The 26438-nt window shown below is 39.9% G+C and overlaps 1 long non-coding RNA gene across 1 annotated transcript in view; it reads right to left on the reverse strand.

Moving 5' to 3' along the window:
• LOC143443708 (uncharacterized) overlaps nucleotides 1-26438 on the reverse strand; it is a 151316-nt gene that overhangs the window by 67215 nt on the left and 57663 nt on the right. The window contains exon 3 of the long non-coding RNA XR_013112909.1: nucleotides 20201-20293. This is a non-coding gene — a long non-coding RNA (uncharacterized LOC143443708). The remainder of the gene's footprint in view (nucleotides 1-20200; nucleotides 20294-26438) is intronic.

The raw sequence follows: 26438 nt of genomic DNA on the forward strand, positions 1-26438 counted from the left end.
TGCTTGGTGGCACTGCTTTGGAAGATTGTAGAAACTTAAGTAGGAGATACAGGGAGTGGGTCACTGAGACCCTGCTCTATGGCTTGATTGTGGACTCAGTATGGACAGTCTCCTCATGCCTCTGCCACCATGACTTCTCCATCCACGGACTATGTCTCTTTAAACTGTGAGTCCAAATAACTCTTACTTTATGCTTTTTTCTTTTCATTGATTGGTCACAGCCGTGTGAAAAAGAACTAATATATCTCTTACAAACATATCGAAAAACTGTCCAGCACTTTTCAAAACATAATAAACGTGGCTGTCTGTACATCTATGGCTGCACACTCCAATCAATTGTTACTATGACAAAGCACTGCAGCACTCTCTATAGACAATGCAAAGATAATCCAACCTTTCCTCTAGCATCATTGATTAAAATGGACTCCATTAAAAAAAAAAAAAAACCTTTAGCATTTATCAAACAATGTCACAGCTGCAATTTCCTGTCCAAGGTTAAAACCTTAGAAGATTCCAACCTTGAGCTGCAGGTGTGTACTTTCTTCCTATCTGTCTCCCATGTCCCCATGCTTTGTTTCCCATTTTTCTTCAGCAGCTGACATAGATTACCCAAATATTTAGTTTTCAGCATCCTATTTTCCCTGAGTTAGTCTTCAGGAGGCCCTGTAGGCTGAGTCCTGTTTGTCCTCAAAGCAATATCTCATTCGAGTCTTCTTAAGGGAAAAAGACAAAACAAAACAACAAAACCAAAACACCACTACCACCACCACCACCAACAACAACAATAACAACAAACCCAACAAAACAAAACTACAACAAAGCCGGGCGGTGGTGGCGCACGCCTTTGATCCCAGCACTTGGGAGGCAGAGGCAGGAGGATTTCTGAGTTCGAGGCCAGCCTGGTCTACAGAGTGAGTTCCAGGATAACCAAGGCTACACAGAGAAACCCTGTCTCAAAAAAACCAAAACTACAACAAAACCAACCAACACCAACAAAAGTGTATGGAAGTCTGATGAGGTCCACTAAGAAGAGCTTCTGCTTGGGAGGGAGGTACCTGTGTACCTACCAAGGGCCCCAGGACCAATGTGGTCAGCTGGAGCTCTATGCTATTCTTCCTGAGGCTGCATCCTTTCCTGAAGGAGAGTTTGCAGGACCAAATAGTTATAAACCCGCCATACCTTATCAAACCTGATAGACACCTGGGCTTTCTTGCTTTCAGGGAATGGGAGCCTACCTCTTCCTTGTATCTCTCCTTCAAAGGTAAAGAACAGTTGTTGTGTGTACATTCCTAGGACTCAACCACACTGCAGCAGTTTGAAATGAAGTAGGGGATGAGGGCTGTGGACAGAGCTGGGATGTGTAAGTTAGGGTAATATATGTATATATACATTGACCTTTCTCAGTATGTGGTAAGAAGTTAATTACAGACAGAGAATGGGTAGGAGAGTGACAGAGGTTGGCTCTTGTCATGTCGTTTTTTAAATATCAGTTGTGAGGGAGTTAAGAATTCTAAATTTATTCCCGGTTTTCCAGATAATTTTGGAGGCTCTTTGTCAAATTAGTATGAAACTTGCCTTTTAACTTAACTCATGCCCACCTAGATCTGTGGTATGACAGACCTTTGACAATTCAGAATTCATCTTAGGCTCTTGTGACAAGATTTTTCCAATTCTTCTAATGCTCCTATGTTGTCTTTACATTGGGAGGCAGGGTTTCAGTGTATACATTTTAGAAGTACACAGTCATACACATTGTTCTCTTCATTCCCAGTTGTTTTGTGATAGGCAGGGTCATATGATTAGTTTTAACCATTGGTGTGTCTGATGAGTTGAATAGTAGAAGTCTAAAATTCATGTGATCATGTCTTATGACATTCATGAAAACAGCCAAAGACAGAGATGAGAACCAGGCAGACCATCCTTAGGTCTTTCCTGATATTTGCTTCTCTCTTGGGCTTGTTAAAAGTCAGCAAAGAAAGCAAAGTTCTCTGAATTTTCTCATCTTTTTTCCTGTATACTTTATCCTCAAAAACACACACTCCTGCATGTATGAAGGTTTTACAAGATTCTTGTAAAAACTAGAGCCTGTTTTTATCATGTCTGAGGTTTTCTGGAACTTCCTCCAGGTCTTACTGCTGTAGGACTTTTTTTGTTGCTCTTGTTCCAACAAAAAGGCATGACTTAGAAAAAAAAAAAAGCCTTCAGGAAAGGGAAGAGATCTCAGAACATGGAAAACACATTCTAAAAATAACTCATAGTTACATATTACCCTTTACACATGATGCAAGCCCTGTGAAATTTAGGAACTACTGATGCCCATAACATTATGTTTGGTTTTTTGCTGATCTTTCCCATCAATGTTTTCTCAAATTCAGGTTCTATGTAATCACTCTTGAATGCATCCCTGTAAAAAGATAAACACATATGTCTTTAAAAAATCCTAACTCTGGAGCTGAGGATGGGGAGTTGGCTCATCTGTTGTGAGCATTAACTGCTCTTCCAGAAGACCAGGGTTCAATTCCTAGTACCCACATGGCAGCTCAGAACTGTCTGTAACTCCCAGATTCAATGATTCATGCAGGCAAAACATCAATGCACATAAAATAAAATTTAAAAAGAAAAAGAAAAAAAAAAAAGAAAAGCCTAGAGCTACAAACTCATCTGAACCTGAAACATTTGAGTGAGGTATGGAGACCATGGAACAGGAGGTAAATGTTCAGATTGCTTCCCCAAGGAAGTCAGCTAGACAGAAAAGGAAGGAGGTTGAGGGTCTTTAAGGCAGAGGAAATGGGTGCACCAAGGTCCTTATGGAAGGCCTAGCTTATTGAAACTTGGTCATAAGGCTTTGTATGTAGATGCTTTGTGCTAAGAGCCAACGTGAAAATTCAGTTCTGCAAGACAGAATCACAGTCCTTCCACTTCCACAAAGTATATCAAAGGGCAAGGGGAAGGAGAGGACATAAGAGACTGTCAGCAGCACATTGGCTTCTGTTTAGTTGGAAGGGGGGCAGTACAGTTCTAACTAGGAGAAAATAAGAGAATATAATTGGGTCACTTGCTTTTGAAAAAAAGAGGCATGTTTTCTTCTAATGCCGATTACAAATATATCTTTAAAAATGCGCTAAGATTTTTTTCAGCTCTTTATATTCCGAAGCATCAGTTATAAACTGCTAAGCTGAAATAAGTTTGGGGTGATGTTTTACATATGTCAAAATATTTTAACACAGGTCATTTTATTGTTCAGAAAAAAGAAAAATTACTAATGGCTCCAAATATTTTCAATTTCTGTCTCTCTCACAGTGCTTATAATAATTACAGCAAAAGACTCAAAGAATTAGTTCAAAAGGGGGTTTCAACAGTAACTTAATGTGTGCTGACCTAATCAGTTTTGCCATGTGTCTAGGGAAGAGAGAAAAAAAAGAAAGATCATATGTGCTAGGTAGACTTTCTATTGCTGTGATAAAACACCACGAACAAAAGCAACTCGGGAAGAAAATGGTTTATTTCACTTACACATCCATATCACAGTTCATCAGTGAATGAAGTCAAGGCAGGAACTCAAATAAAGCAGGAACCTTGAGGCGGGTGCTGATGTAGAGGCCATGGAGGAATACTGCTTACTGGCTTGCTCTTCATGGCTTTCTCAGCCTGCTTTCTTGTAGAACCCAGGACTACCAGCCCATGGTGGGCATCTCTCACAATGGGCTGGGCCCTTCCCCTTTAATCATTAATTAAGAAAATGCCCTATAGGCTTGCCATAGCTTGATATTATAAGCCCACTTTCTCAGCTGGAGTTCCCTTCTCTCAGATGACTCCAGCTTGGGTCAAGTTGTCAAAGTAGCCAGCACACTACAAATGACATTCATTTCTTGGATACTTATAATAGGTACAAGTCTGACAAAGTTTCTGAAAATCACTCACTTTAGAAATAACCAGTACCTCACAAATGTCAGGCACTCTCCGAGGTATGGGGGACGCAGCAGAGAGCACAACAGACATTTCTGACTTGATGGAACTTGCTGTTCCAATGTTTCATAGAAAAAATATGATTTGATGAAATACCTTCCAACTTATATAATCTCAGAGTAACTTTTTCAAGAGATCCCCATTGCTGTTCTGCAAAATATACTTTCTGAAATAGGAATCTATCATCATCCACACCAGCTTACTAACGAGAAGGTTAAAGACAGAAAGCACCATGGACACACATCCCAAATCAGACAGACTGTGTTTCTGATGATGACTGATGATGAAATGGCACTAGGAATTGAAGTTTTATCTTTGAGAAGAGTGTAACATTGTAGCACATGATTAGGGGAGAATGTGAAGAAAAGCACAGGACACAGGCAGCAAAGAATACACCTGCAAGTGTGAAGCCACCCAGTTTCTAGATCTTGGTGACTATGAATTGGTTGACACAGGCCACACAATGGCACAGGGAAGGAACAAGCCAATGTGCCCTAAAGTAAGACGCTTTTTGAGAAATCTAGGTGCAAATAATTGAAATTCTCTCTCTTTCTTTTTTTTCTTTCCTCCTGCTCCTCTTCCTCCTCCCCCACCTTTTTTTGAAACAAGGTTTCTCTGGGTAGCCCTGTCTGTCCTGGAACTCACTACATAGACAAGGCTGGCCTCAAACTTAGAAATCTCTTGCCTCTGACTCCTGAGTATTGGGACTAAAGACATTTACCACACCACCCAGTGTAAATTCTCTCTTTCAACTGTTGGATAATTATATAGAATTATAAATATTCTCTGTAGAATATTGCAAGGGAAGGTGACTTTGTGGGGATTCAGGCATAAGCTTTGGTGGAGCTAGATACAACCATGGCCCAGGGCAAATTTATAAAGAAGCAATTCTTAGAACAATATCAAAATCAAAAGTCAAGACTCTCTTATTAAGCTCAAACCAATTCTTGTCCATGGGACTACTTTCTATACTCTTAATTCTCTGCCATGGCTGAAGGATAGGCTATTGCCTGGTCTGCTACTTCTTAGTCAGCATCATGCCTGTAAGACAGCTTGTCTGGGGCTGATTTCCTTCCCTCCTCACCTTTTACCAGGCTATCCCATCCCTACTACTTACAGATAAGGACTAAGTTCTCCTCGTCTCTCTTTTCTTCTTCCAGTGAAATATTTAACACATAAGTTGACCATTTATCTCATCTCAAGTATCAGTGACATTAAGAATGTTCCTAGCGGCATGTAGCTATTTCATCACTAGTCTTCATTTCTGCCCAGAATGTTTTTATTTGAATGTTCATATAATAGAAGGATGTGCTGATAACACCTCCCTAGCCATGTGGAAGATCTGGAGAACAAAGTAAATGAATGTATCTGAATAGTCTTCAGAAACCTTTAAAATACCACTCAAATGTTTCTCTGAAATAGGATGAAAATGCAATGAATCCAAATAAGATATTTAACACACACAAATAAAAACTCTTGTTGTACCCCATTAAGCCAAAGAGAGAAGTTTTTCAAAAGGGAGTAGGGCAAAGTTTTGTTCCCTCTCCCTGAAGCACTCATGATTCAGTCAGAGAGCTCTCTGCATAAACTCTGCATGTGATTGACAAAGTGGCATCATCTTGGGATGCCACAATGATGAAGGTTCATCCTGGCAGTACTGTGAAGGTTTCCTAAGGTGGAAAATATAACTATGATGGGTCTGGAAAGGCTCATCATGGAACAAAATGAAAAGAATCAATGGTGTGGTAGAAAACATATTAATTGTCCCTGAAGAGATGGCTTAGCAGTTAAGAGCATGTGCTGTTCTTTCAGAGGACCTTCATTTGGTTCCCAGATCCCACATGACTGCTTATAATGATTTGTAACTCCAGTTCTAGGGAATAGAGCATACTTTTCGGGTATCTGTTGGGCACCATGCATCCATGTGGTATACATATGCACATGCAGGCGAAGCAGTCATAAGTATAAAATATAAATAAATAAATCTTTAGAGACAGAAAACAACGATTTTTAATGCAAAGAGGTAGCTACTCATGAGCTTTGGGGATTCTTTAGGGAGAAAACAGAGACAGTGGCAGGGGAAGCAGGTTCATCTTCACACTCAAGCACATCAGTGGCTGATGTTTTAATTCCTCTTCCACCCTCTGTGAGAACTGAATTTTCTATCCACAGCTGGTCATTTACTAAAGCCATACCTGGCGCTGGCTCTCTTTTAGAAAAGAAATGGTAACAACAAAAATCAGCTTAACGACAATTAAACCAGAAGGACAAGGGACCACCATTTTCAGAAAGTCAGGTCATAGCACCATTTGCATTAATATGGAACTTGGTTCTGGGGCTGCAGGCCTCCAGACTGTTAGCTTGAAGCACAGCAATTGTTTATCATGCTGCTGAAAATATGCGTGTTTCTTTCTCAATAGTTTTCAGCGGTTTAAACTATAGGGAAGGGGGAGAGGTGAATTGAATCCAGCTGTCTGATCAGGGCGTCACTTGGGAACAATCTCTACAGGAAATGATTAAAGTTTAAACCAGAAAGATAAACTCAGAAAACATTACTCATCAACTTTCTCCAAGCAGAGAACCCTCACCAGTGTGCAGATTTTTTTTTTTTTTTTTTTTTTTTTTTTTTTTTTTTTTTTTAGACAGGGTTTCTTTCTCTGTGTAGCCCTGGCTGTCCTCGAACTCACTCTGCAGATCAGGCTGGCCTTGAACTCAGAAATCCGCCTGCCTCTGCCTCCCAAGTGCTGGGATTAAAGGTGTGCACCACCACTGTGTGGCCAGTGTGCAGATTTAAAAGAGATGGGGCCCTGGCAGTATCTGCTGTGCCATTAGTGCTAAGTCCATTAAAAGGGGCCTGATGTGCTGAATCTTGCTGAGAAGAAGCTTGATTAAGGAAGCACTCAAATAAAAGTGAAATCTGGGCAGCAAAAATAATTTCATTATTAATAGGTTGATCCCAGCATTGAATCTTCCTTTTCTCTTCATTTGCCCTTTGAAGAGGAGTCTGTGCTCTAGAAGCAGAAGATGAGGGCCAGTGAGCAGTGCTTCCTCCTTGCTTACCTGCCTCTTTCTCCTAGACTAGAGTGTCCCAGGGCCTCTCCTCATATGGGACAGATGAACATCTCTTGGAGTAGGTCTCCTTTCTTGTTTCCACATTTGGTCTGTTTCATAGGTACCTCCTAGGGCACAAGGCGCAGGCAGCTTTGCTTTTAAAGTCATGATCACTCTCCATTTTCTTTTAACAACTTCATTTTCCCATCCCTCATTTTGCCCCAAAGCAAAACTCTAATGATTCTTAACAACATGACAGACTTACAGGTTTACACTATGGTCAGAGAGGTGACATCGTAAGCACAGACGCACATGATTCAGTTGTTTGTTCATGTGACTGGGCGGGGGGGGGGGGAGTCTCATTCTCTTTCCTTTGCTACTCTTTTCCTGTACCTTCAAGTAGTTCCTTCCCTCAGCCCATTCACTCTCAAGTAAAATTTCTAGTTTCTTGCTTCTTAACATAGATAGGAAATCCAGTTTTAAAATACACCCTCATTTTGGCATTAACACTGTCTTGGGTCCATAGTCTTGCCTGGTTCACCTGTGAGTCGTATTTCTCTTCAGGAAGATTTCTACTTACATTAATGTACTTGAAAATATTAATAATCCTTTACATTTCAATCTTAATGAGTCAATTTCTATTATTTTTTGGAATTTATTTAAAGCCGCCCAAAGAGTTGCTGATTGTGGTAGTTTAAATGAGAATGGCCCCCAAAGGCTCATATATTTAAACCCCTGACCCCTTGAAAGTCATGGAACTGTTGGGAAGGATGATGAGGTGTGGTCTTGTTAGAGGAGCTGTGTCACTAAGGGTGGGTTTTGAGATTTAAAAATCCTCACCATTCCCAGTCTCTCTCTTTCTTTCTCTCTCTCTCGCTCTCTCTCTCTCTCTCTCTCTCTCTCTCTCTCTCCCTCTCTCTCTCCTCACTCTGTCTGAGCCTTGTGGCTTGTTGTCTCAAGATGTAAACTCTCAGCTACTGTGATGGCTATGAACTCTGACCCTCTGGAGCTATGAGTCCCAATTAAATTTCTTTTATAAGTTCCCTTGGTCATGGGGCCTCTTCCCAGCAATAGAAAACTAAGTAAAAAAGTTATTTTATGTCAAAGGGCAGAGCCTACAATATCGTAGTTAATTTATACCCTCAAATATTAGATAATAAATCAAAAGGCAGTGCTTTTTTTTTTGAGATAGGATCTTGGTTGGTTTGGTACTTGCTGTATAGACTGGGCTAGCCTCAAACGCACAGCAAAGATGCTCTAGTCTCCAAAGTGCTGATATTAAAGACATGTGTTAGTTGTCAACTTGACTATATCAAGAATTAACTAAACTCCCGAAATGTCTGGGCACATCTGTGAAGAATTTTTAGTTAATCACTTGAAGTGGGAAGATTCGCTAATGATCCATATCTTTGAGGTGGGAAGTCACACCTTTAATACAGCACTTTTGAAGTGGGAAAAATTACCACACATTCTTCTGGTGACCTATATAAAGGATATGGAAGAAAGAAGCTTCATTCTTTGCCTGCTTGCTCTCACCTTGATAGCAAATCCATTCTTTCACTGACTTCAGAACCTACTTCTGGATTCTGGCATATACTGAAGACCAACTGAGACATTCAGCCTCTTGGACTGAATAACAACTAGACTCTCAGACCTTGTTGGATTAGCTGGACCATAACCTGTAAGTCATTCTAATAAATCCCCTTTTTATATTTACAGAAAGATTCATTCTATAAGTTCTATTACTCCTGAGAATACAGACTAATACACCCAGATTTAAATGGATACTTTAAAATCCCAAACTGGTAGCTGATGCTTCTCTAAAAAGAAACTTGTAAGGTTTGTAGAGCCAGATTTGGAGCTGGTGACAATCTAGCCTGAGATTTTGGAGCTTCCAAACTGGCCTTCTTGTTTTAGAGTTTGCCATCATCTACTTGAGTAGAAGTTAAGCCAGTAGCTTAGATGTCAGAACCATTTGCATGGAAGTCTTTGGCAGCATATATGATGTTCTGGCAGGAAAAAAAAGAGAATGAGAGAGAATACCCTAGTGTGCAGAATATGTCTCTCTGTGTGTCAGGCTTACTCTAGGGTGCTGATGTTTACCAGCCTATGATGAAACCCTCTTAGTAGCATTATTATGAATGAAAGCTAGCATTCTGAAGACACAAGATCAATTTCAAGAATAAATTGCCTGAAAACTAACTATAGACCACTTCTTGAGAAACAAAGCCTGTAAGTTGGATTTGAAAGATTTTATTTCATGAGATCAGGAAAGCAAAGAAGTAATTTTTCTGAGCTGACTCCCTCCAGGTAGATTCCATCTAACTCAATTAATTTTGGATTCTAAACATTAATTAACATGAATAGAAAGCTTCCCAGTTCTTGTTTTGTTGAGAAACAGAAGGTATAGACAGGCTTTGGTTTGAAGTTCTTTGAATCTCAATACAATGCCCAAGGGCATGATGATTTTTTCTTAGCCATCCTTTCTCCTTGAGTTACTTAGTTCTCATTTGCCAGCAATGTAAGAGAGCAACATTTGATAGTTCACCTTTAATATTTTCATTTCAGTATCAATTATACATTATTAAAGAACTTCAGGCTCATTGATTATGTATCATTTCATACTTTATTAGACTCTTTCTCTTAGGCTAGATGACCATATCATTCTATCCTCTGGATGGATCTGTAGAACACATACTGCCTTTGCTTTCCTAATAAGCAATCTGACTTTTGTCATAGCTTTATATGTGGGAAGCGGCTCCGCTCTCACCATTACAAGGTGGCGCTTGGCATAGGCATTGCTTGAGAGAAAAGACAACTCCATATATGGAGCTCTATGCGCTGAGAGGTGTGGTTACCCGATCACTCCACCTCGAGTCATTGAGAGTGGCCAATTAGTGACTTCATGGCAGCTGCTGATAGGATCAAGGCAATGCTTATAAGGGGCTGCGGGAGCTGGGGAGAAGAGAAGACAAGAAAAGAGAGACAAAGGAAGCGCACTGTACAGGGATAGCTGAATAAACCACTTGAAGAAGAACACGGTTGCTGTTGCCTTATTCCGCTGGTCGGACATGGGTATCGATAAGTGGTGCCGAAACCCGGGAACCACCGAAACCTCTCGGGATGTGTTCAGAACTTCTTGCAGCTTTAGGACAGTCGACTGGGTAAGTTCCCAGGTAAGTGGGACAAGTTAGGTTCTCGGGTAGGAGACAAGATAGGTTCCCGGTATTGGGATGAGTTGAAAGTGACAGTTGAAAGCGAGAGTTGAAAGTGAGAGTTGAAAGTGACAGTTGAAAGTGACAGTTGAAAGCGAGAGTTGAAGGCGAGAGTTGAAAGTGACAGTTGAAAGTGACAGTTGAAAGTGACAGTTGAAAGTGAAAATAGGTTCCCAGTTAGTGGGACAAGTCAGTCTCTCGGAAGAGACTATAAAGTTCCCAGGTAAGTGGGACAAGGATAAGTTCTCGGTTTAGAGACTATAAAGTTCCCGGTTTTGGGACAAGTTAAGCAGAAAAATCAAAAGGAGTAGAGCTTAAGAAGGCTACTTTGGAAAAGTTCTTACAGGCCGTGGATGAGGTTTTGGTTTTGGGGAAGGATCTTAAGATGGCCAAGGAGCGAAGGGTCCAAGAATGATAATGTTAATTGATTTAACTTTTAAAATGGGTGTGATTTTGAGTTGTATATTTATATTTTTCCTCTGGACAAAAGGTCAATGTTTCCTCTGGACAAAAGGTCAATGTATAGGTTTTTCTGGTTACTGGCTTAAGGAAAGGCTAATTTGGGAAAAAAGGTTTTTCTATGAGTTTTTTGATGAGGTCATTAAGGTAGTAGTTATATCTTCCAGAATTATATGGATCAGTTATGACAGAGGTAGGCCTCCAGAAGACTAGATTCCAGAGAATCAAACAAAATAATTATTTTGATACTATGGACCATCTTGAATATCAGAGAGAAAAAGGGGTTTGAAAAGCAGCTGTTCTCTCTCTGGGTTGTGTCAGCAAAAAAAGAATGAAAAGGCTGTTTCAGAGTTCTCCTAGGAACAAGAGAAAATTCAGGAGACATCTTGAGTTTCTCTCTTCCACAGGAGAAAACCTTAGTTCTGCTTTCTTTGTTTATTGTCTTGTCCTTGGTGCACCAATGTCCACGTGTGTCAATTGTTGTTTGAATGATTGGTGGTCTATGTTTTATGGTGTTCTATGTTTCAGGTTCAAAAGAAAAGATCATTAAAACAGCTTGATCCAGCCTTTGTTCTAGTTTACCTTGGTTTGAAAGGCAGTCTTACTATGCACAGCAGAGGTTGATAAGTTACCCTACACCTGTAGCTAAGAGTCGAGCTGAGCTGGAAAAACTTTTCCAGGAACTGATTGTCAGTATAAGCTGCTTTTAAAAGGCCCAGCAGCTTTTTGGCTTCTATGATAAAGAAGAGTTGTCTTTCTTAGAAAAATCTCAGTGACAAGGTGCCTTTCTCTTGAAATTACAGCTAGAAAGACAAGAAAATTTTGTTTGGTCTAAATATGAAAATTTGTAGGGAAATAGGAGGACCTTTATCTAATGCAGGGCTAGCCACTGCTGTGATGCAAATGACTCGAGGTATAGGTGCAGCAAATAATAATGTGTGCTTTAAGTGCGGGCAACCAGGACACCTGAAGCGTCAATGCTCTCAGCTGCAGGGTAATCAGGATCAAAGAAGCCGAACTCCAGGTTTATACCCGAAGTGCAAAAAGGGAAATCATTTGGAGGCACCATCAGCTATGACCCTGTTTAGGACACGCAGGGATTTTGGTATCACTGCTGCCATCGTGACACCTATTGCAGTGTCAGCTACTGCTGCTATTGCAGCAGGCCAATGCAGCTATGGCCCTGGATACACAGAGGCAGATTAATTCTCAATTGAGAGCAGGCATTATGCTGGTGAATCAAAGAGTAGATCTAGTCCAGGAGCAAGTAGATGTGCTCATGGAATTAGCTCAGTTGGGCTGTCAGTGGAAGTATACAGGTCTTTGTGTGACATCTGCAAGATATGAAAATGCAAGTCAAGCAGTTCATTTGTCTAGAAATTTGTCTTAGTATTTTTACAGGAAATTGGATGGAAGATTTCGATGGCTTGATGCAGAAGCTGCGGCTAGCCGTGGTGCACGTGAATTCCACCTGTGTTGACCTGTCTGTTGCTGAGGGCCTGGCCTCCTGGATTCGATCTGCAATGAACCACCTAAAAGAATGGGTGGGAATTGCAGCCCTTAGCTTTTTGCCTTGTTCTTGTCAGTTGCCTAGCACTATGGTCCATTCTGAAGATGCACATGCAATAGCGCAACGCTAATGCCATAATTGTTCAAGCATTTACTGCTCTTGAAGGAGGCCAGTCCCTGCAAATCTGGCTAAGCTATTTGAAGAGCTCTGAGTTGTAACATGCAGCAGGATGTAGGGCGTAGCACCGCAGAGGGTGCTGTATACCCTCGGACATATATCTGACTGCATACAGGTTTTGCCCTAGTTCCTGTCCCCTGGAAAACAGCATTGGGTTGGGTCGCCCATGGTAACCATACTGTAGATGGCAGGTGGTGAAAATGGGGTTGACAATCTCCCTTCAAATACAGGGGGTCAGACCTCTGTGTCCTTCTGCTTGCATAAAACAAAAAAGGAGGAGCTGTGGGAAGCAGCTCTGCTCTCACCATTACAAGGTGGCGCTTGGCATAGTCATTGCTTGAGAGAAAAGACAACTCCATATATGGAGCTGTATGTGCTGAGAGATGTGGTTACCCGATCACCCCACCTCGCGTCATTGAGAGTGGCCAATTAGTGACTTCATGGCAGCTGCTGATAGGATCAAGGCAATGCTTATAAGGGGCTGCGGGAGCTGGGGAGAAGAGAAGACAAGAAAAGAGAGACAAAGGAAGCGCGCTGTACAGGGATAGCTGAATAAACCGCTTGAAGAAGAACACAGTTGCTGTTGCCTTATTCCGCTGGTTGGACGTGGGTAGCAACATTTATAAAATGTGCCCATCTGAAGATGTAGCCTGTGCTGATGTTTTGTACTGACAAGAGATTAATTCAGATAGAGATTGATCTGAGTAAATTTAAAACACATGAATACCTAAAGAAATACTACATTTAAATATATTTATACTTCTAATATATTTTATATTAATAAGTATAAATATATAAAGTTAGATGTATATCTTTGAAATATTTAAATACATACAGAGACATATATTAGGCTTACTATGGTGAGCTCTCATGAGATAAAGAACATGGAAATGAGAGAGAGAGAGAGAGAGAGAGAGAGAGAGAGAGAGAGAACATAGACAATGATAACTTGTGACTCAAAACATGATAAAAATGATACTGTGTATGTCTGTCTGGGTTTGGGTTACCTAACTCAATACCACCCAATTACACGCAAAGTTTATGATTTAATTTTTCTTTATAGTTGAACAGTACTTCACAGCATTTATTGCCACATTTTCATTATACATTCATCAGTTGTAGGACATTTTAGTTATTTCCAATTCTTGGTTATTGTGAACAGAGCAGCAAGGAACATAGCTGAGCAAGTATCTGTGGAGTAAGATGTCAAGTCCTTTGTGCATATGCCAAAGATGTATATATACATATACAGCCAAAGGTATAGCTGGGTTATACGTAGCTTCATTTTTAGCTTTTTAAGAATTCTCCACACTGATTTCCATAGTGGCAGCTACTAACAGCTATCTAGTTGGATTTTGGAACTGATCAACAAAAAAGAAATGATGCCTAGTACTGGAAACCTAGTCAACTACTCAGAGCTAATGAAGTCATGGTTATTGGAGAGGCATATACAACTATTCATTTACAGAAGGAGGAGTATACAGAGAGGCTGAGGACTTGTATAAACTGAAAATTTGACATTCATTGCAAAAGTTCTTTGCCTCATCTTGCTGCCAGACACTGTGGTCTCAATGCTCTTTCTAAATTTCTTTCATCAAGTAGCAAGTCTCTAATCCTGAGAACTTTTTAGCTTTCTTTGAATACTGTGAGAATCATATTGTCAAGCTTAGCTGATGACCTGAGCAAGGATGTCTCCATTTCAAGAGAGCACCATTTAGTAACCCCCCACATAAGTTTTGTGTTTCTAGTTTCTAGAATGTAAGGTTCTTTTCTCCTGAGTTTCACCTCCCTAAAAAAATGTCAACTTCTCTCCAAAGCCTGCCACTCCATATGATTGGCCAATGCTCACTAGTGTGGTGTACCTTTCTGCAGAAATCAAGTTGGTCTTACAGAGACACTTGGGTCATGTAGCAATTTCTTTTTTTCTTTTTTCCTTTTTTGGTTTTTCAAGACAGGGTTTCTCTGTATAGCCCGGGCTGTCCTGGAACTCACTCTGCAGACCAGGCTGGCCTCAAACTCAGAGATCCACCTGCCTCTGCCTCCCAAGTGCTGGGATTAAAGGCGTGTGCCACCACTGCCTGGCTCCATGTAGCAATTTCTTATGATGCTAGCCACATACCTAACAACAGTAATCCTGCCTTCTGTATGTTAACTCTGCAACACAATTTGAGATTCAAGAGGATTGTGTGGCTAGCCAAGAAGTATTCAGCAAGCACAAATTTCAAACTCCACAATGGTGTGGGAAGTTTATGTTGAGATTGGGAAAGCATATCTCATAGGACCACCGTTTCCAGCAAAAGTTTCTGCTGTGAACGACTGGTAATTTGAATGTGCAATTGAGCAGACAAACTGTTCATGGCCAAAAGATTTCAAAAAATTTTCTTTGGCAAACATTCATCTTATCTATTACTCACTTATGACAGTGCTCTTGTATGAAGGCTCCTATGGCGATGTGAGAACAAAATTTGAAAACAGCATTGTAACAATAACAAAAATTCATGGTCAGCAAAGACCACCAACAATTTGTTAAATATAGTCATAATAAAAATATTAAGCCCCTGCAGGGGCAGGGTGACCCAAATGAAAAGGCATGCTAAGAGGTGCCCAGACAAGCCCAAATGAGTAATGGGCCATCTGGTGTTTACTTTTCTCTCCCCCTTTCTGAGAAGTCCAAGGTTTCATGGTCAAAAGTAACTAGTTATCTGCCAGCTCGCACGTAGCCACTTCTGCAAGTTGCTGATGTTTGAAATATCCAATCATATGTAAGCGCGCCAAATTTTCCTGCTCTCCCCAGCCCCTACCCATAAATATCCCAAATTTCCTGGGTTCTGGGCCGGAACCTCTATCTCCTGCGTGAGATATGTTCCGGCCCGAGGGCCCTCGTCATTAAACCTCCTCTGCAATTGCATCAAGAAGGTCTCTCGTGTGTCCTTGGGTTCGTGCAGGTCCAGACTTGGGTGAGGGTTCCCTTGCGGGGGTCTTACAGTGATGTCTTATGTTAAACATGTGGTATTTCTCGCTACACTGTCTTGGGGGTGATTATAAGGCGCAGTGGTAGTGCATTCAACTTAGACCACAAGGATTATAGAGAGGATGGACAGCAGAAATATTGAAGAAAAGAAACAATGAGCCAAATGAAGGCTGTGGAGACAATGGTAAAAGCATTTGAAGCCAAGTAGCTTAATCTCAGATCTAGGGGTAAAGGAATATCACTAAGAACTGAAGGATAATTTTGTGTTATTATAGAGACTGGTCAAGCATATGGTAAGAGATGAGGAAAAGTCGGCATCATAGCAGCAGATAACTAGGGACCAAGACTTATCTGCAGACAGTGAAAATGCAGGACAATTGCCACAGAGTGATATTGCAATGACAACTTCATTCTCCCCTTCTTCTTTCCCTCTTTTCACCTCTATTTCTCTCTGTCATCATCTCCATTTCAGAAGATCATGACGGCTATAGATCATGATGGAATACATTCTCTATTCTCTGGAGAATGCATAGGAAAAAGCAAGAGTGGAAGTCATTGTAGCAATTTAGGCAAGGTCATTAAAACCAGAAATCTGTGTAACAAGATTTATTTAAGACTGTGATGCAGAAGGAAAAGAAGCAGTCTATAAAAAGGAGGAATAAAGAATGAACTGTTGGGTAGATTGTGGTTTGAACAAAGGATCTTCTAGGGTCAAAAATACAAGGACAAATTATTTTAATTGGCATTAAATGAATTCAGTTTTGGAAACAATGAGTCTTGGGATTTCCAAATGGAGATGAACAGTGGGAAGTTAGATACATGCATTTTTTTTTTTTTAGTTATACAATTTTCATCTTGAGGTATAGCTCAGATTTGTTATCTGTCAGGTTACAATGATCTTAGAGTGACTGTATAGGAAGAGCAAAGGTCATGACTCTAGTGTCCATGAATAGCAATGTTTTCCGAATGGAAGGGCAAGAGAAGCCATAAAGACTTAAAATGATGGTGTAGAGAGGTAAAGAGACAGAGACACCAGAGCAAGAATATTTAAAGACAGAGTCACCACTCATCCACAGCAGAAACTTTTTTTCGGAGACAGTGGTCCTGTGAGTTATGCTTCTGCAATCTCCATATAAACTCCCCACACCATTGTTGAGATCAAAATTCGTGCTTGCTAAATGCTTCTTGGCTAACACCACAGTCCTCCCTGAAGTCTCAAATATTCCAGGGTCAGATTCTTCTAATAGCACAAATTTCCTCTGCGACGAAAACCTGCTATTTTCCTGATGAAAACTTTATAGGAAGCATGGGGCTGAGTCTACACAGGCAAATATGACAGCAATTAATCTCTTGGCACACTGTCATCTTGCAACATGATTAACGTTAAAAGAGTTAGAAGTCATTGCTGACTTATATTAACAATTATATTCTTTTACAGATTGGTGCCTTTTCCATGTAAAAAATTAAAAATAGCTTTGGAGGACAGCCCTTTCCCCCTCAGTCTTCTGTATTACATAGATTTCATGAATGAAACTATCAGTCTCTGTGGCAACTAGACTCGAGGTATTATTTTGTTAATAAATATAGAAAAGGAGGCTGTGGCATGTGTGGTAAGGTGTTGACCCCACAGAGAGTGGCTGATGTTATATAATTTGCTAGAGTTGATCTTAAGAACTCATAAATGTTTGGTTCTGTGGTTATTTGAGGAGTCCCTACTAGGATTCAGAGGCAGTTAGAATGAGCTGACTCTACAAAGCCGGTCACATGGTCATATTTCTGAAGCATTGGTGGCCCATCAACTGTTCAGAGGAAGGAAGAACATGTTTGCAAAACTATTTCTTGTAGTTAAAAACAGGAATAAAACAGCATTTACTTCTGTTGACAGATGTGAAGTTAATCTCCTCAAGCTTGTGAGTACTTGGGAAATTCTCTCTGCTTCCTTTCATCTTTGGTTGCTTTAATCAGTGTGTGGCTTTGGCAGCCAAGCTTTTACTTCCCCTAAGAGGATGTGCGTCCCAGACAATTGGATTCTCATGATTTTTAATCTAACACATTTTCAAAGTAAGCTTAGAAAGTACAACCTAGGAAAAAGAGTTAGAAGTCATTGCTGACTTATATTAACAATTATATTCTTTTACAGATTGGTGCCTTTTCCATGTCAAAAAATAAACATAGAAAATCCTTTTTTTATTCTTTTTTTTTATTGGATATTTTATTTACACTTCAGATGCCATCCCTTTTTCCCATTCCCACCCCCCTTAGAAAACCCCTATCCCATGTCCCCCTTTCCCTTTTGCACTTATACATTTTTAAAAAAATGTTAATCAAAGGCTTTATAAGTTTGGTAATGTTCAATCAGAGGTGTAACTCACTACCCAACCTAGATATATCAACTATCTTTGACTGGTGGAGATACGTGAACATCTGCCTCCTGTCTCCCCCTTCTTTCTCTCTCTTTCTCTCTCTCATCACCTAGCTTCTCCTCTCCTTCTTCTCCTCCTCTCCTTATTCCTTCTCTTTCTCTCAGTACTCCTCCCACCTTAGCTCCTCCTACATATCACCCTTCTTGTTAAAATAAAACTATTCTCTCAAAATACAATTTGAGCATAATTATACCAATTTGTACCAATGAGGTACAAGATAGTCCTAATACCCAGTCCATCATTTTGTTGACTAACCAGAACCTCTGTCATCTATCCTAACTAAAACACTTAGTTCTGAACCTGGCTTTTTCCTTGGCTTTAGGATGAATGTCAGCTGAAGACCATCCACTCAAATCTTTTCTCTCAAGGTAAATAGCCAGGATTGGCTATGAGGCTATAAGTTTTCAACCCCGTCAGAAATCCAGAATGACTGAGTTAACTATAATTGTGGGAAGCACAAAGCATAGCTTCTAAAACTTAGCCAATTTATAGAGACCTCTGAACACCTGGAAACTCCCTCTACTACAAAACGTTGGAGCATCTGAGACAGATAGCTACTCATAGAATGGGAGTCTTAACATATTTCTGGACAGTGATGTTAAATCTCAAAAAATTGGCCGGGCAGTGGTGACACATGCCTTTAATCCCAGCATTTGGGAGGCAGAGGCAGGTGGATTTCTGAGTTCAAGGCCAGCCTGGTCTACAGAGTGAGTTCCAGGACAGACAGGGCTACACAGAGAAACCCTGTCTCAAAAAACCAAAATAAATAAATAAATAAATAAATAAATAACTTTATGGTATAATCTGACATTTCAGACATTATTTATCGGCTTTAACACAGGGTCATCTGATACATTTGGAGAGCATTTTAAATCGTGATGCAAAAACCATAATGAAAGGTCTGATCAGATGTCATCTGTATGCCAGCCACAGAGGGTCATATTTCTATAGCTTCTTTATTTTTTGTGTACAGAAATGGATATCCTTTCCTACATTCAAATGAACTCTTCAACAATCACCATCCTTGTTTTGCACAGCTGTCAGTTACAGCCAGGTATAGTGCACAAGCACTGTAGCTGTGGTCTTGTACATGATAATGCCCACTTCTTGGATGGTATTGTAGAGATTTTCATACAAGATGTAGCATGGCAGTCAGACTGTGTTATGGTAGCTACTTTTCTTATTACTGAGGTGTTCTGGTTGGTTTTATGTCAACTTGACACAAGCCAGAGTCATCAGAAGGAAGGAACCTCAGGTGAGAAAATGCTTCCATAAGTTCAGGTTCTAGGCAAGCCTATAAGGCACTTTTTAAAAATATGTGATTGATGGGGGGGGGCAGCTCATTGTAAGTAATACTGTCCATGGGCTGATTGGTCTTAAGTTCTATAAGACAGCAGGCTGAGCAAGCCATGGGGACCATGCCAATAACCAGCATCTCTCCATGGCCTCTGCATCAGTTCTTGCTTCCAGGTTTCTGTTCTGTTTGAGTTCCTGTCCTGACTTACTTAGATGATGAACAGTGATATGAATGGTATGAGTCAAATAAATAATTTCCTCTCCAACATGCACTTTGGTCATGGTATTTCATTATAGCAATGGCACCCTGATTAAGACATGAGGCAAAATATCTGACAAAAGCAACTTAAGGAAGGACCTTTTGGGTCATACTTCTAGGGTACAGTCCATGATGGAGGGGAGTCACAGTGGCAGGAATATGAGGCAGTTAGCCACATTGTATCCATAGTCATGAAGCAGAGAGATGGATGCTGGTGTTTCAGTTGGTCTGGGATTCCAGCCCATAGAATGATTCCACCTGTAATGAGGCTCAGTATTCTGACCTTAATTAACCCAATCTAGATGCTTCCTCATATACAGCACCAGAAACTTGTCTCCTAGGTGATTCTAGATCCTGTTGGGTTCACAACCAGCATTAACCGTCACACCTGTGCTCTAAGCTCTGACCCTTGGCACCTGTAACCTTGGCAAGCATTTTCACCTTGTGCCTTAATTTCTTTAAGTATAAAATGGATAGATTTAGCCTTATCCCCTCAAGGTATTTATGAAAATCAAATGAAAACTATCTTTGTGGGTACAAATATCAACTCCACTTTACTTTTTCTTTTAATTGTGTGTGTGTGTGTGTGTGTGTGTGTGTGTGTGTGTGTGTGTGTGTGTGTGTGTAGGACACTTACAGGAGCTGAATGTGAGCTTCCAGACTGGGATCTGATTACAGTAGGAGTCAGTATTTTGTAATGATGTTTGTGGCTGAAAGAAAGTCCTACTAGAAGTTACTCTTTCCTCTTGGACTTCCTAGCTTCTAGCACCATAATCCAAAGAAACTTCCGTTGTTTGTAAACTCCCCAGTCTGTGGTGTTCTGTTCTAATAATGGAAAATAACATAAGGCCATCAACATAGTCTTTAGCTTACTCATTTAGTCCTCGTCAGTGCAGATAATGGCAGCCACAGTGTTGCTGGAGATGGAGTACAGTCCTCGTCCCCGTGAGGTTTTCAGTTTAACCACTGTTAAAGGACAAGGATGGGGTATCATAGCAGGCAAAAGCAAGGAACAAGCACCATTACAATTACAAGTTGATGACAAACACAAAAGTTGCTTGGGAGGCATGTCAGCTGTTCAGTTCATCATAGCACTCTCTCCCTGTCCTTACTCTCTGACAGGGCTGTGGTTTCATAGCAAAGTTTATGTTATTGCATAGCTCCATACACATTAGGAAACAGAAACACTGTCATCACTTAAGGCCTACAGGGTATCTAGTAAGTTCTTGCTAACTATAACCACAGGCAGGGTACTTCTGGGCTTCTTATATGGACATGACTAATGTGAGTTGTGCTGCTTATGTGACAGGCTTAGGCAACATGGTGAGCACACACTGCTTCCTTCCTTGCCTAACCTCATCTCAGCAGTCATAATCTCAGGGGAGAGAGTGAGGCATTATGGTTAGACATGTTGGCCAGTGTATGTAGAATTGGTACCATCCTAACACCTATAGACTCAAGTCATGGAAACTAAATCTGGTCTGGCTGCTGCTCTATGATGACATAGTATTAACAGAAATATCCATCCATTCAGCCAGTGTTTATGAACTATTCTCTATGAGACAGCCTTAGGTTGAGTTTGAGTGTTAAGTGACTTTCAAAAAAAATACCTCCCTCTGGATGAAATAAAAATGAGGAGACGACTGTACTAAAAATGAGGAGATGATTGTACTAAGGTGTGCTAGCCTCTATGACAAGATGAGTGTAATAGGATCTGGGAAAACACAGAAGATAGACTGAGTTAAGATACCAGGATCAAACTGGTGAGATGGCTCAGCCAACCAATAAAGTTGCTTGTCATCAAGCTTGATACCTGAGTTTAATCTCCTGGACCCACACAGTAGAAGGAGAGAACACACCCCTGCAAGTTGTCTTCTGACTTCCATGTGTGTGTCATGTTAGCTCCTCTCTTCCTGTGAAATATAATCTAATGTAAGAAATTAAAAGACGGCAAGACCAAAGGGTGGTTGCTCTAGAAAGATTTGGATTTCAGAGTGTGGCAGTAGCTGGTCAGCACAAGGTTAAGAAACAGAGACATTGAAAGGTAGCCTTTTAACTTTAATACTGGCCTTTGACAAGGGCTCTTGTAGGAGACAGATTCTTGACACAAGGCAAGAACTTTTATGACCCATTTCAAAATGAAAGATTCCCCTCAGCAGGAGACTCTTACTGAAGAAAGAGAAAAAAACACCCCGAGATTATCCCTCACCACAAATAACAAGTGTGACATACAGTGGCCGAACCCTTTCTGCAGGAAAGCAACGCTGAGCCTCTGCACCACAGTGGGAGGTGACATCCCTCAGCTGAAGTGGCACTCGGTGTATTAATGTATTATGTTCCTCAATACTTAAAAATATCTAAACAATCTATTGTGGTATGCATTTATTATAGAGAGGATATACATATTAATTATTAACTTGTAGATTGTTTAAAGCATGGTGATAGCTAGTCTATAGCAAGAGAAAATGACAGGTATGGAACAATATGAAAATGTGCTCATAGATTTCGGTATGGAAAGTGTCCTCTTCTTAAATACTTCATAACTTGGTGACTGGTATAGGTATTACCAATGAAACATCTCCCAGCAAACATCTCCTGAAACATTTCCTCACAGTGAAGGATACACAAATGGATGTCTTGTTGTAAAGTTAAATTTGTAAGACATAAAACTTCCGGCTCCAAGTTTTACAAAGAACAGCCTAGCAAATTTCAAGCAACCTCCCTTCTTCTTTATTGATTTCAAACAGCCAGAGTCAGAGAGAAAGGGCCCTGGCAGGCCGAGGAAGGATCAGAACAGCTTTGAGAAAAAAGCCTTGTAATGGGGGCTACCTGGTCTGGTGTATGAGGACATGGCTCCTCTCCATGCCCCAGGCCACCCTTCCATCTCTATACAAACAGACCAGTGTGAGACCAGGTCACATGATAGAGAGCAACAGGCACAGTGAATGATATCTTCAAAACATTCAAAAGATGAGCTATGGTAGAGGACTCCCGGAAATAGCCCACTGCACATAGAGAATGCAGCAATTCCTCCCCCAGGGCTCTCTGATGTCAGAGAACAGTTCTGTGGCAGGCAGAAGGACCACCCAAAGATGTCAAAACCATAACCTCTGTAATTCTACAGATTTGATATGTATATGCACTCATAAGAAGAAATGATTACAGATTATTTAGTGGGCCCAACGAACTGCAAGGGCCCATAAGAGCCGAGAACACTGTATGGCTGGTGTCAGATTCAGAGCAGGGCTCACTAGTGATGGCCTGAAGGTAGAGGAGAACTGAATCCTGCCAACTGAAGGAGCCTAGAAGCCGATTCTTCCCAGCAGCCTTGGGTAAGTGGCCATGGTGGCTCTTATGTTGACTGGGGCTTTGTGAATCTACTAGATTTCTGGCCTATAGAAGTATAAGTTGAAAACTGTTTGAAACTACTGAGTTTGTGGCAATTTGTTATGACAGCAATAGGTAGTGAATACATGCCTTTTCCCACTTCGTACATGACCTGAGATTGATTACCGGGCTGTGTAAAGAAACCCTAGATCTCCACTGAGTGACTGTATGGGTCTGAGCAGTCTCCCCATTTTGCTTCAAACCTTATTTGCCCTTCCTGAAGCTGTTGTTGAATAGGTGGCCTCAGGCATGGCTAAGATGATAAAACAAGAAAGTTGGTCACATCCAGACTGCCCACTTTTCAACTGTTATAGTCTTACCCATATAGAGTGGGGTAAGGGTGAATCAAGAAGAGAAAAACTTTGGCAGCAGCTGGTGGGAAGTCTCTTTGTATAGGTTGCTGAGTTTGAAACTTTAAGTCGCAGTTCTATTATAATTACGCGGAAATAAAATGAGTAAGTCTTGCACATGGAGAGTATAAACAAGTTATATAATTATACATGATATCAATTATTCGCTGTGCTTTTATATAACCTTGAAATATATAGAAAAGCATTACGTATTAAGAGAATTCATTTTGTTTTCCTGAATGGCTTGCACCTTTTTGAGGGTGTAGCCTAAGACTTATAACATTTTCACCATAATTTTCTGGACTATTTAGAATAACATCTTGGTCCTTGAAAATTTGAGGAAAATGAATGTTTAAATATATTGTCATTAAACCTTAAATATATTCATAGTTATCAATTAGTAGAGTGTGTGTTACTACAATACTTTCAAATTAAGTACTTAATTACTTAACAGAGTAGAAGCAAAATTACGTCTCTGCACCCATAAATTCATCATTGGGAAAATGGAGAAGTTAAAGAAATACTTTTCAGCTTTTGTATTTTATGATGGGAAGACCTCAAAAGAGCATCGTAGGAATCCTGTCCTGTAAATCCACACTGCAGACTCAACAACTCTCCAGAGTAGTCTCAGTTTGGCTGGTTTCTTCAGACAAGTGAGTACAGACAGGAAATAAACACTTGGGAAACCCAGCTACTTCATTGTTCATTTACCATCACAGACGTACGTGTGTGTGTGTGTGTGTGTGTGTGTGTGTGTGTGTGTGTGTGTGTAAGTGGCCTGGCAAGTTCAATTTCAAGGGCAGAAAAGCATGACAAATATTTTATATTTGTGTATAGTGTTACAGTTTATCACATTTATTTATTTTTTACAGATAAAGCAGCTAAAATCTAATGAGAATGTTTCATATTCAAGGTTATACATTAGCTCGATACTATCAGACTTGGAATCTGAAATTCTTGATCCATTGGCTGGACTATCTAACTCACCAAATCAAGTTTTTCCCACTCCCTCCAAGCACAGAGGAACACTAAGTTGCAAAGAAACTCTGGATTCTTCATATGTATTAGCTCTAAGTGACTATGCGAAACAGAAGTAGGCAAAGATAGACAGGGGTTGGGACAGGAAAAAGATGGAACTAGGGCATACTGTTCATTTTATTGGTTCATGCATTTCAGAACTCCATCATTCAGTCTTTCAGACAAACCATATACTCTTCCTACTCATAGAAAACACATAATTCCTGCTTTGACACTAAAATGGTCCTGTAAATGGATTGACCTCAAATCAGTGTGGCTAAGGATTTATGATCAACTCTTGTTTAACCGAGAGGAGTATTTGTTGTTAACGGCTGTGATTAGGTAACATCACTTCCCATGAAGTATTCACACCAGCCTCTGTGTGCTCAGCATAGTCACAACTGACTCAGAAGGTTGCTGGACTAGCTGTTAGCCCTTTTCGTACGGCCCTGTCTCCCTTCTGTTTTAATCATATTTCTTTTTAAAAATGAAATTACTGAAAGTAGATCATTCATCTGTTTCTCACAATTTTCCTTGGCTTTACATTTCTTTTTTAAAAAGTTTTTAAAGAAACTTTTGTTTATTTTTTAATATAAGCATTACAAGAAACAAGACATAAGAAGGCAAGAACAAAGTCACTCAGTCACAAGCAGCTCAGCTTGATACTTACATTTCTTTTTAAACTCCAAGTTCCCTTGGCTCAGTGTTTGCCCACAAATTTTACTATTAGTATTCTCATCTATAAATTATCACATGAAGGGTAACATTTATAATATATGTTCTATATATGTTTATATATATATATGTTTATATATAGAACATATATTATGTTAACATTTATAATATATGTTCTATAAATACTATCAAAGTAAAGTATAAAGGTTTCCCCCATTGTCAGTTGATAGTATTTCTTTTAAGAATTGAACACTATGGCAAAAATACTGGAAATACTAATGCTGTTTCTACTATATCTTGTATCTTCATTGTAACTTAAAACTTGATGTAAAATGGCTCCATTTAGAAACTTAATTTATTTTTAGATTAAGGAAAACAATTCAAAAGAACATAAAACTGAACACAGTGCCAAAATACTATTTCTGTCTAATAACTACATTCAGTTAATAACTTTTTCTTTCAGAAGAGATTGTTAGCACATCATATTGGGATATGCCCTTTGTAAAGATATTAACACTGCTATTTCTCATGTAAAAGTTCTTTCCCAAGTTCAGATGTTCATTTACACATCAAGACATAGAGGAAAAAATGGATTTTTAGAGTTAAATTGATATATATTTGATTTTTATCAGTTGTGTGACTTTGGGTAAGTTGTTATACAACCTAACCTGCTTTATAATAATGTTAATAATATCAAGTAATTAAAATAATCCATGAGTTTAAACTTTAAATATGATACCTATAAGAGAACGACTTTAATGCAAAATTTATTTGCTATTACTAATTTATCATTTTTAGTCTTCTGTGGGATTCTGTAATTGACACTAGAAATTGCTATTCAGTGGTGCTGAAACCTGAGAGGCTGGATTGTGACATGGTTCAAGAATTCACAGGAGGAAGAACTGAGTGGAGATTTCATGGGATAAGAGGCCAGTGCTTCTGGGTAGCAATGTACGTGTGGGGAGGGGCAATAACGTTCGTTACCTTCAGCCAAGGAGATTTCCCTTAGGCTTACTTGGCAAAGATGACTAGATCTTACTATTGCATAACTTTCACATGTAAGTCTTCAGAGGTATTTGCTCTCTACTCAGTGAATGGAAACTGCCTTTGCCTTCATCTGGCTCCATCTCAAATCAAAGCTGCATTCCACAACTGTGCCTGCCTGTGATTCAGAGTTTTTTCCACTGCACATGGGCCTGAAGTTCCCTCTTCAGAGAGGAACATGCACACGGGCCTGAAGTTCCCTTTTCAGAGGGAACATGCTACTGTATGCATAGCTAGTCATCAAACTGGATAGACAGATACTTTGGCTTGAACTCTGGATGCTTGGCCAATTATACCTGAAATTGAATTACTTAGTAATTCTGAGGAAGTTACATAAGAAATAAATGTATCATTATAGACATACTTTTAATACAATTTTGGGAGGCTTACATATAGAAGACTCAGTGATGACTGAATAAAGATTTCTTAAATTTAGAGAACTTTAATTTATTCCCACCTTTCGCTATTTCCAAGTAAAATGCTTAAACTCATTGGAGTACTCTACATAGATGCACAAGTACACATATTAAGTACATTTGTGAATTATACTCTACATGGTAAGTATAGTACAATACTCAACAAATTCATTAATACAAATGGTAGCTAACTGACTCATCTTCCCAGTGACTTTGTCTCAG

Source organism: Arvicanthis niloticus, chromosome 10 (assembly GCF_011762505.2).
Source record: "Arvicanthis niloticus isolate mArvNil1 chromosome 10, mArvNil1.pat.X, whole genome shotgun sequence".
NCBI lineage: Eukaryota > Metazoa > Chordata > Mammalia > Rodentia > Muridae > Arvicanthis > Arvicanthis niloticus.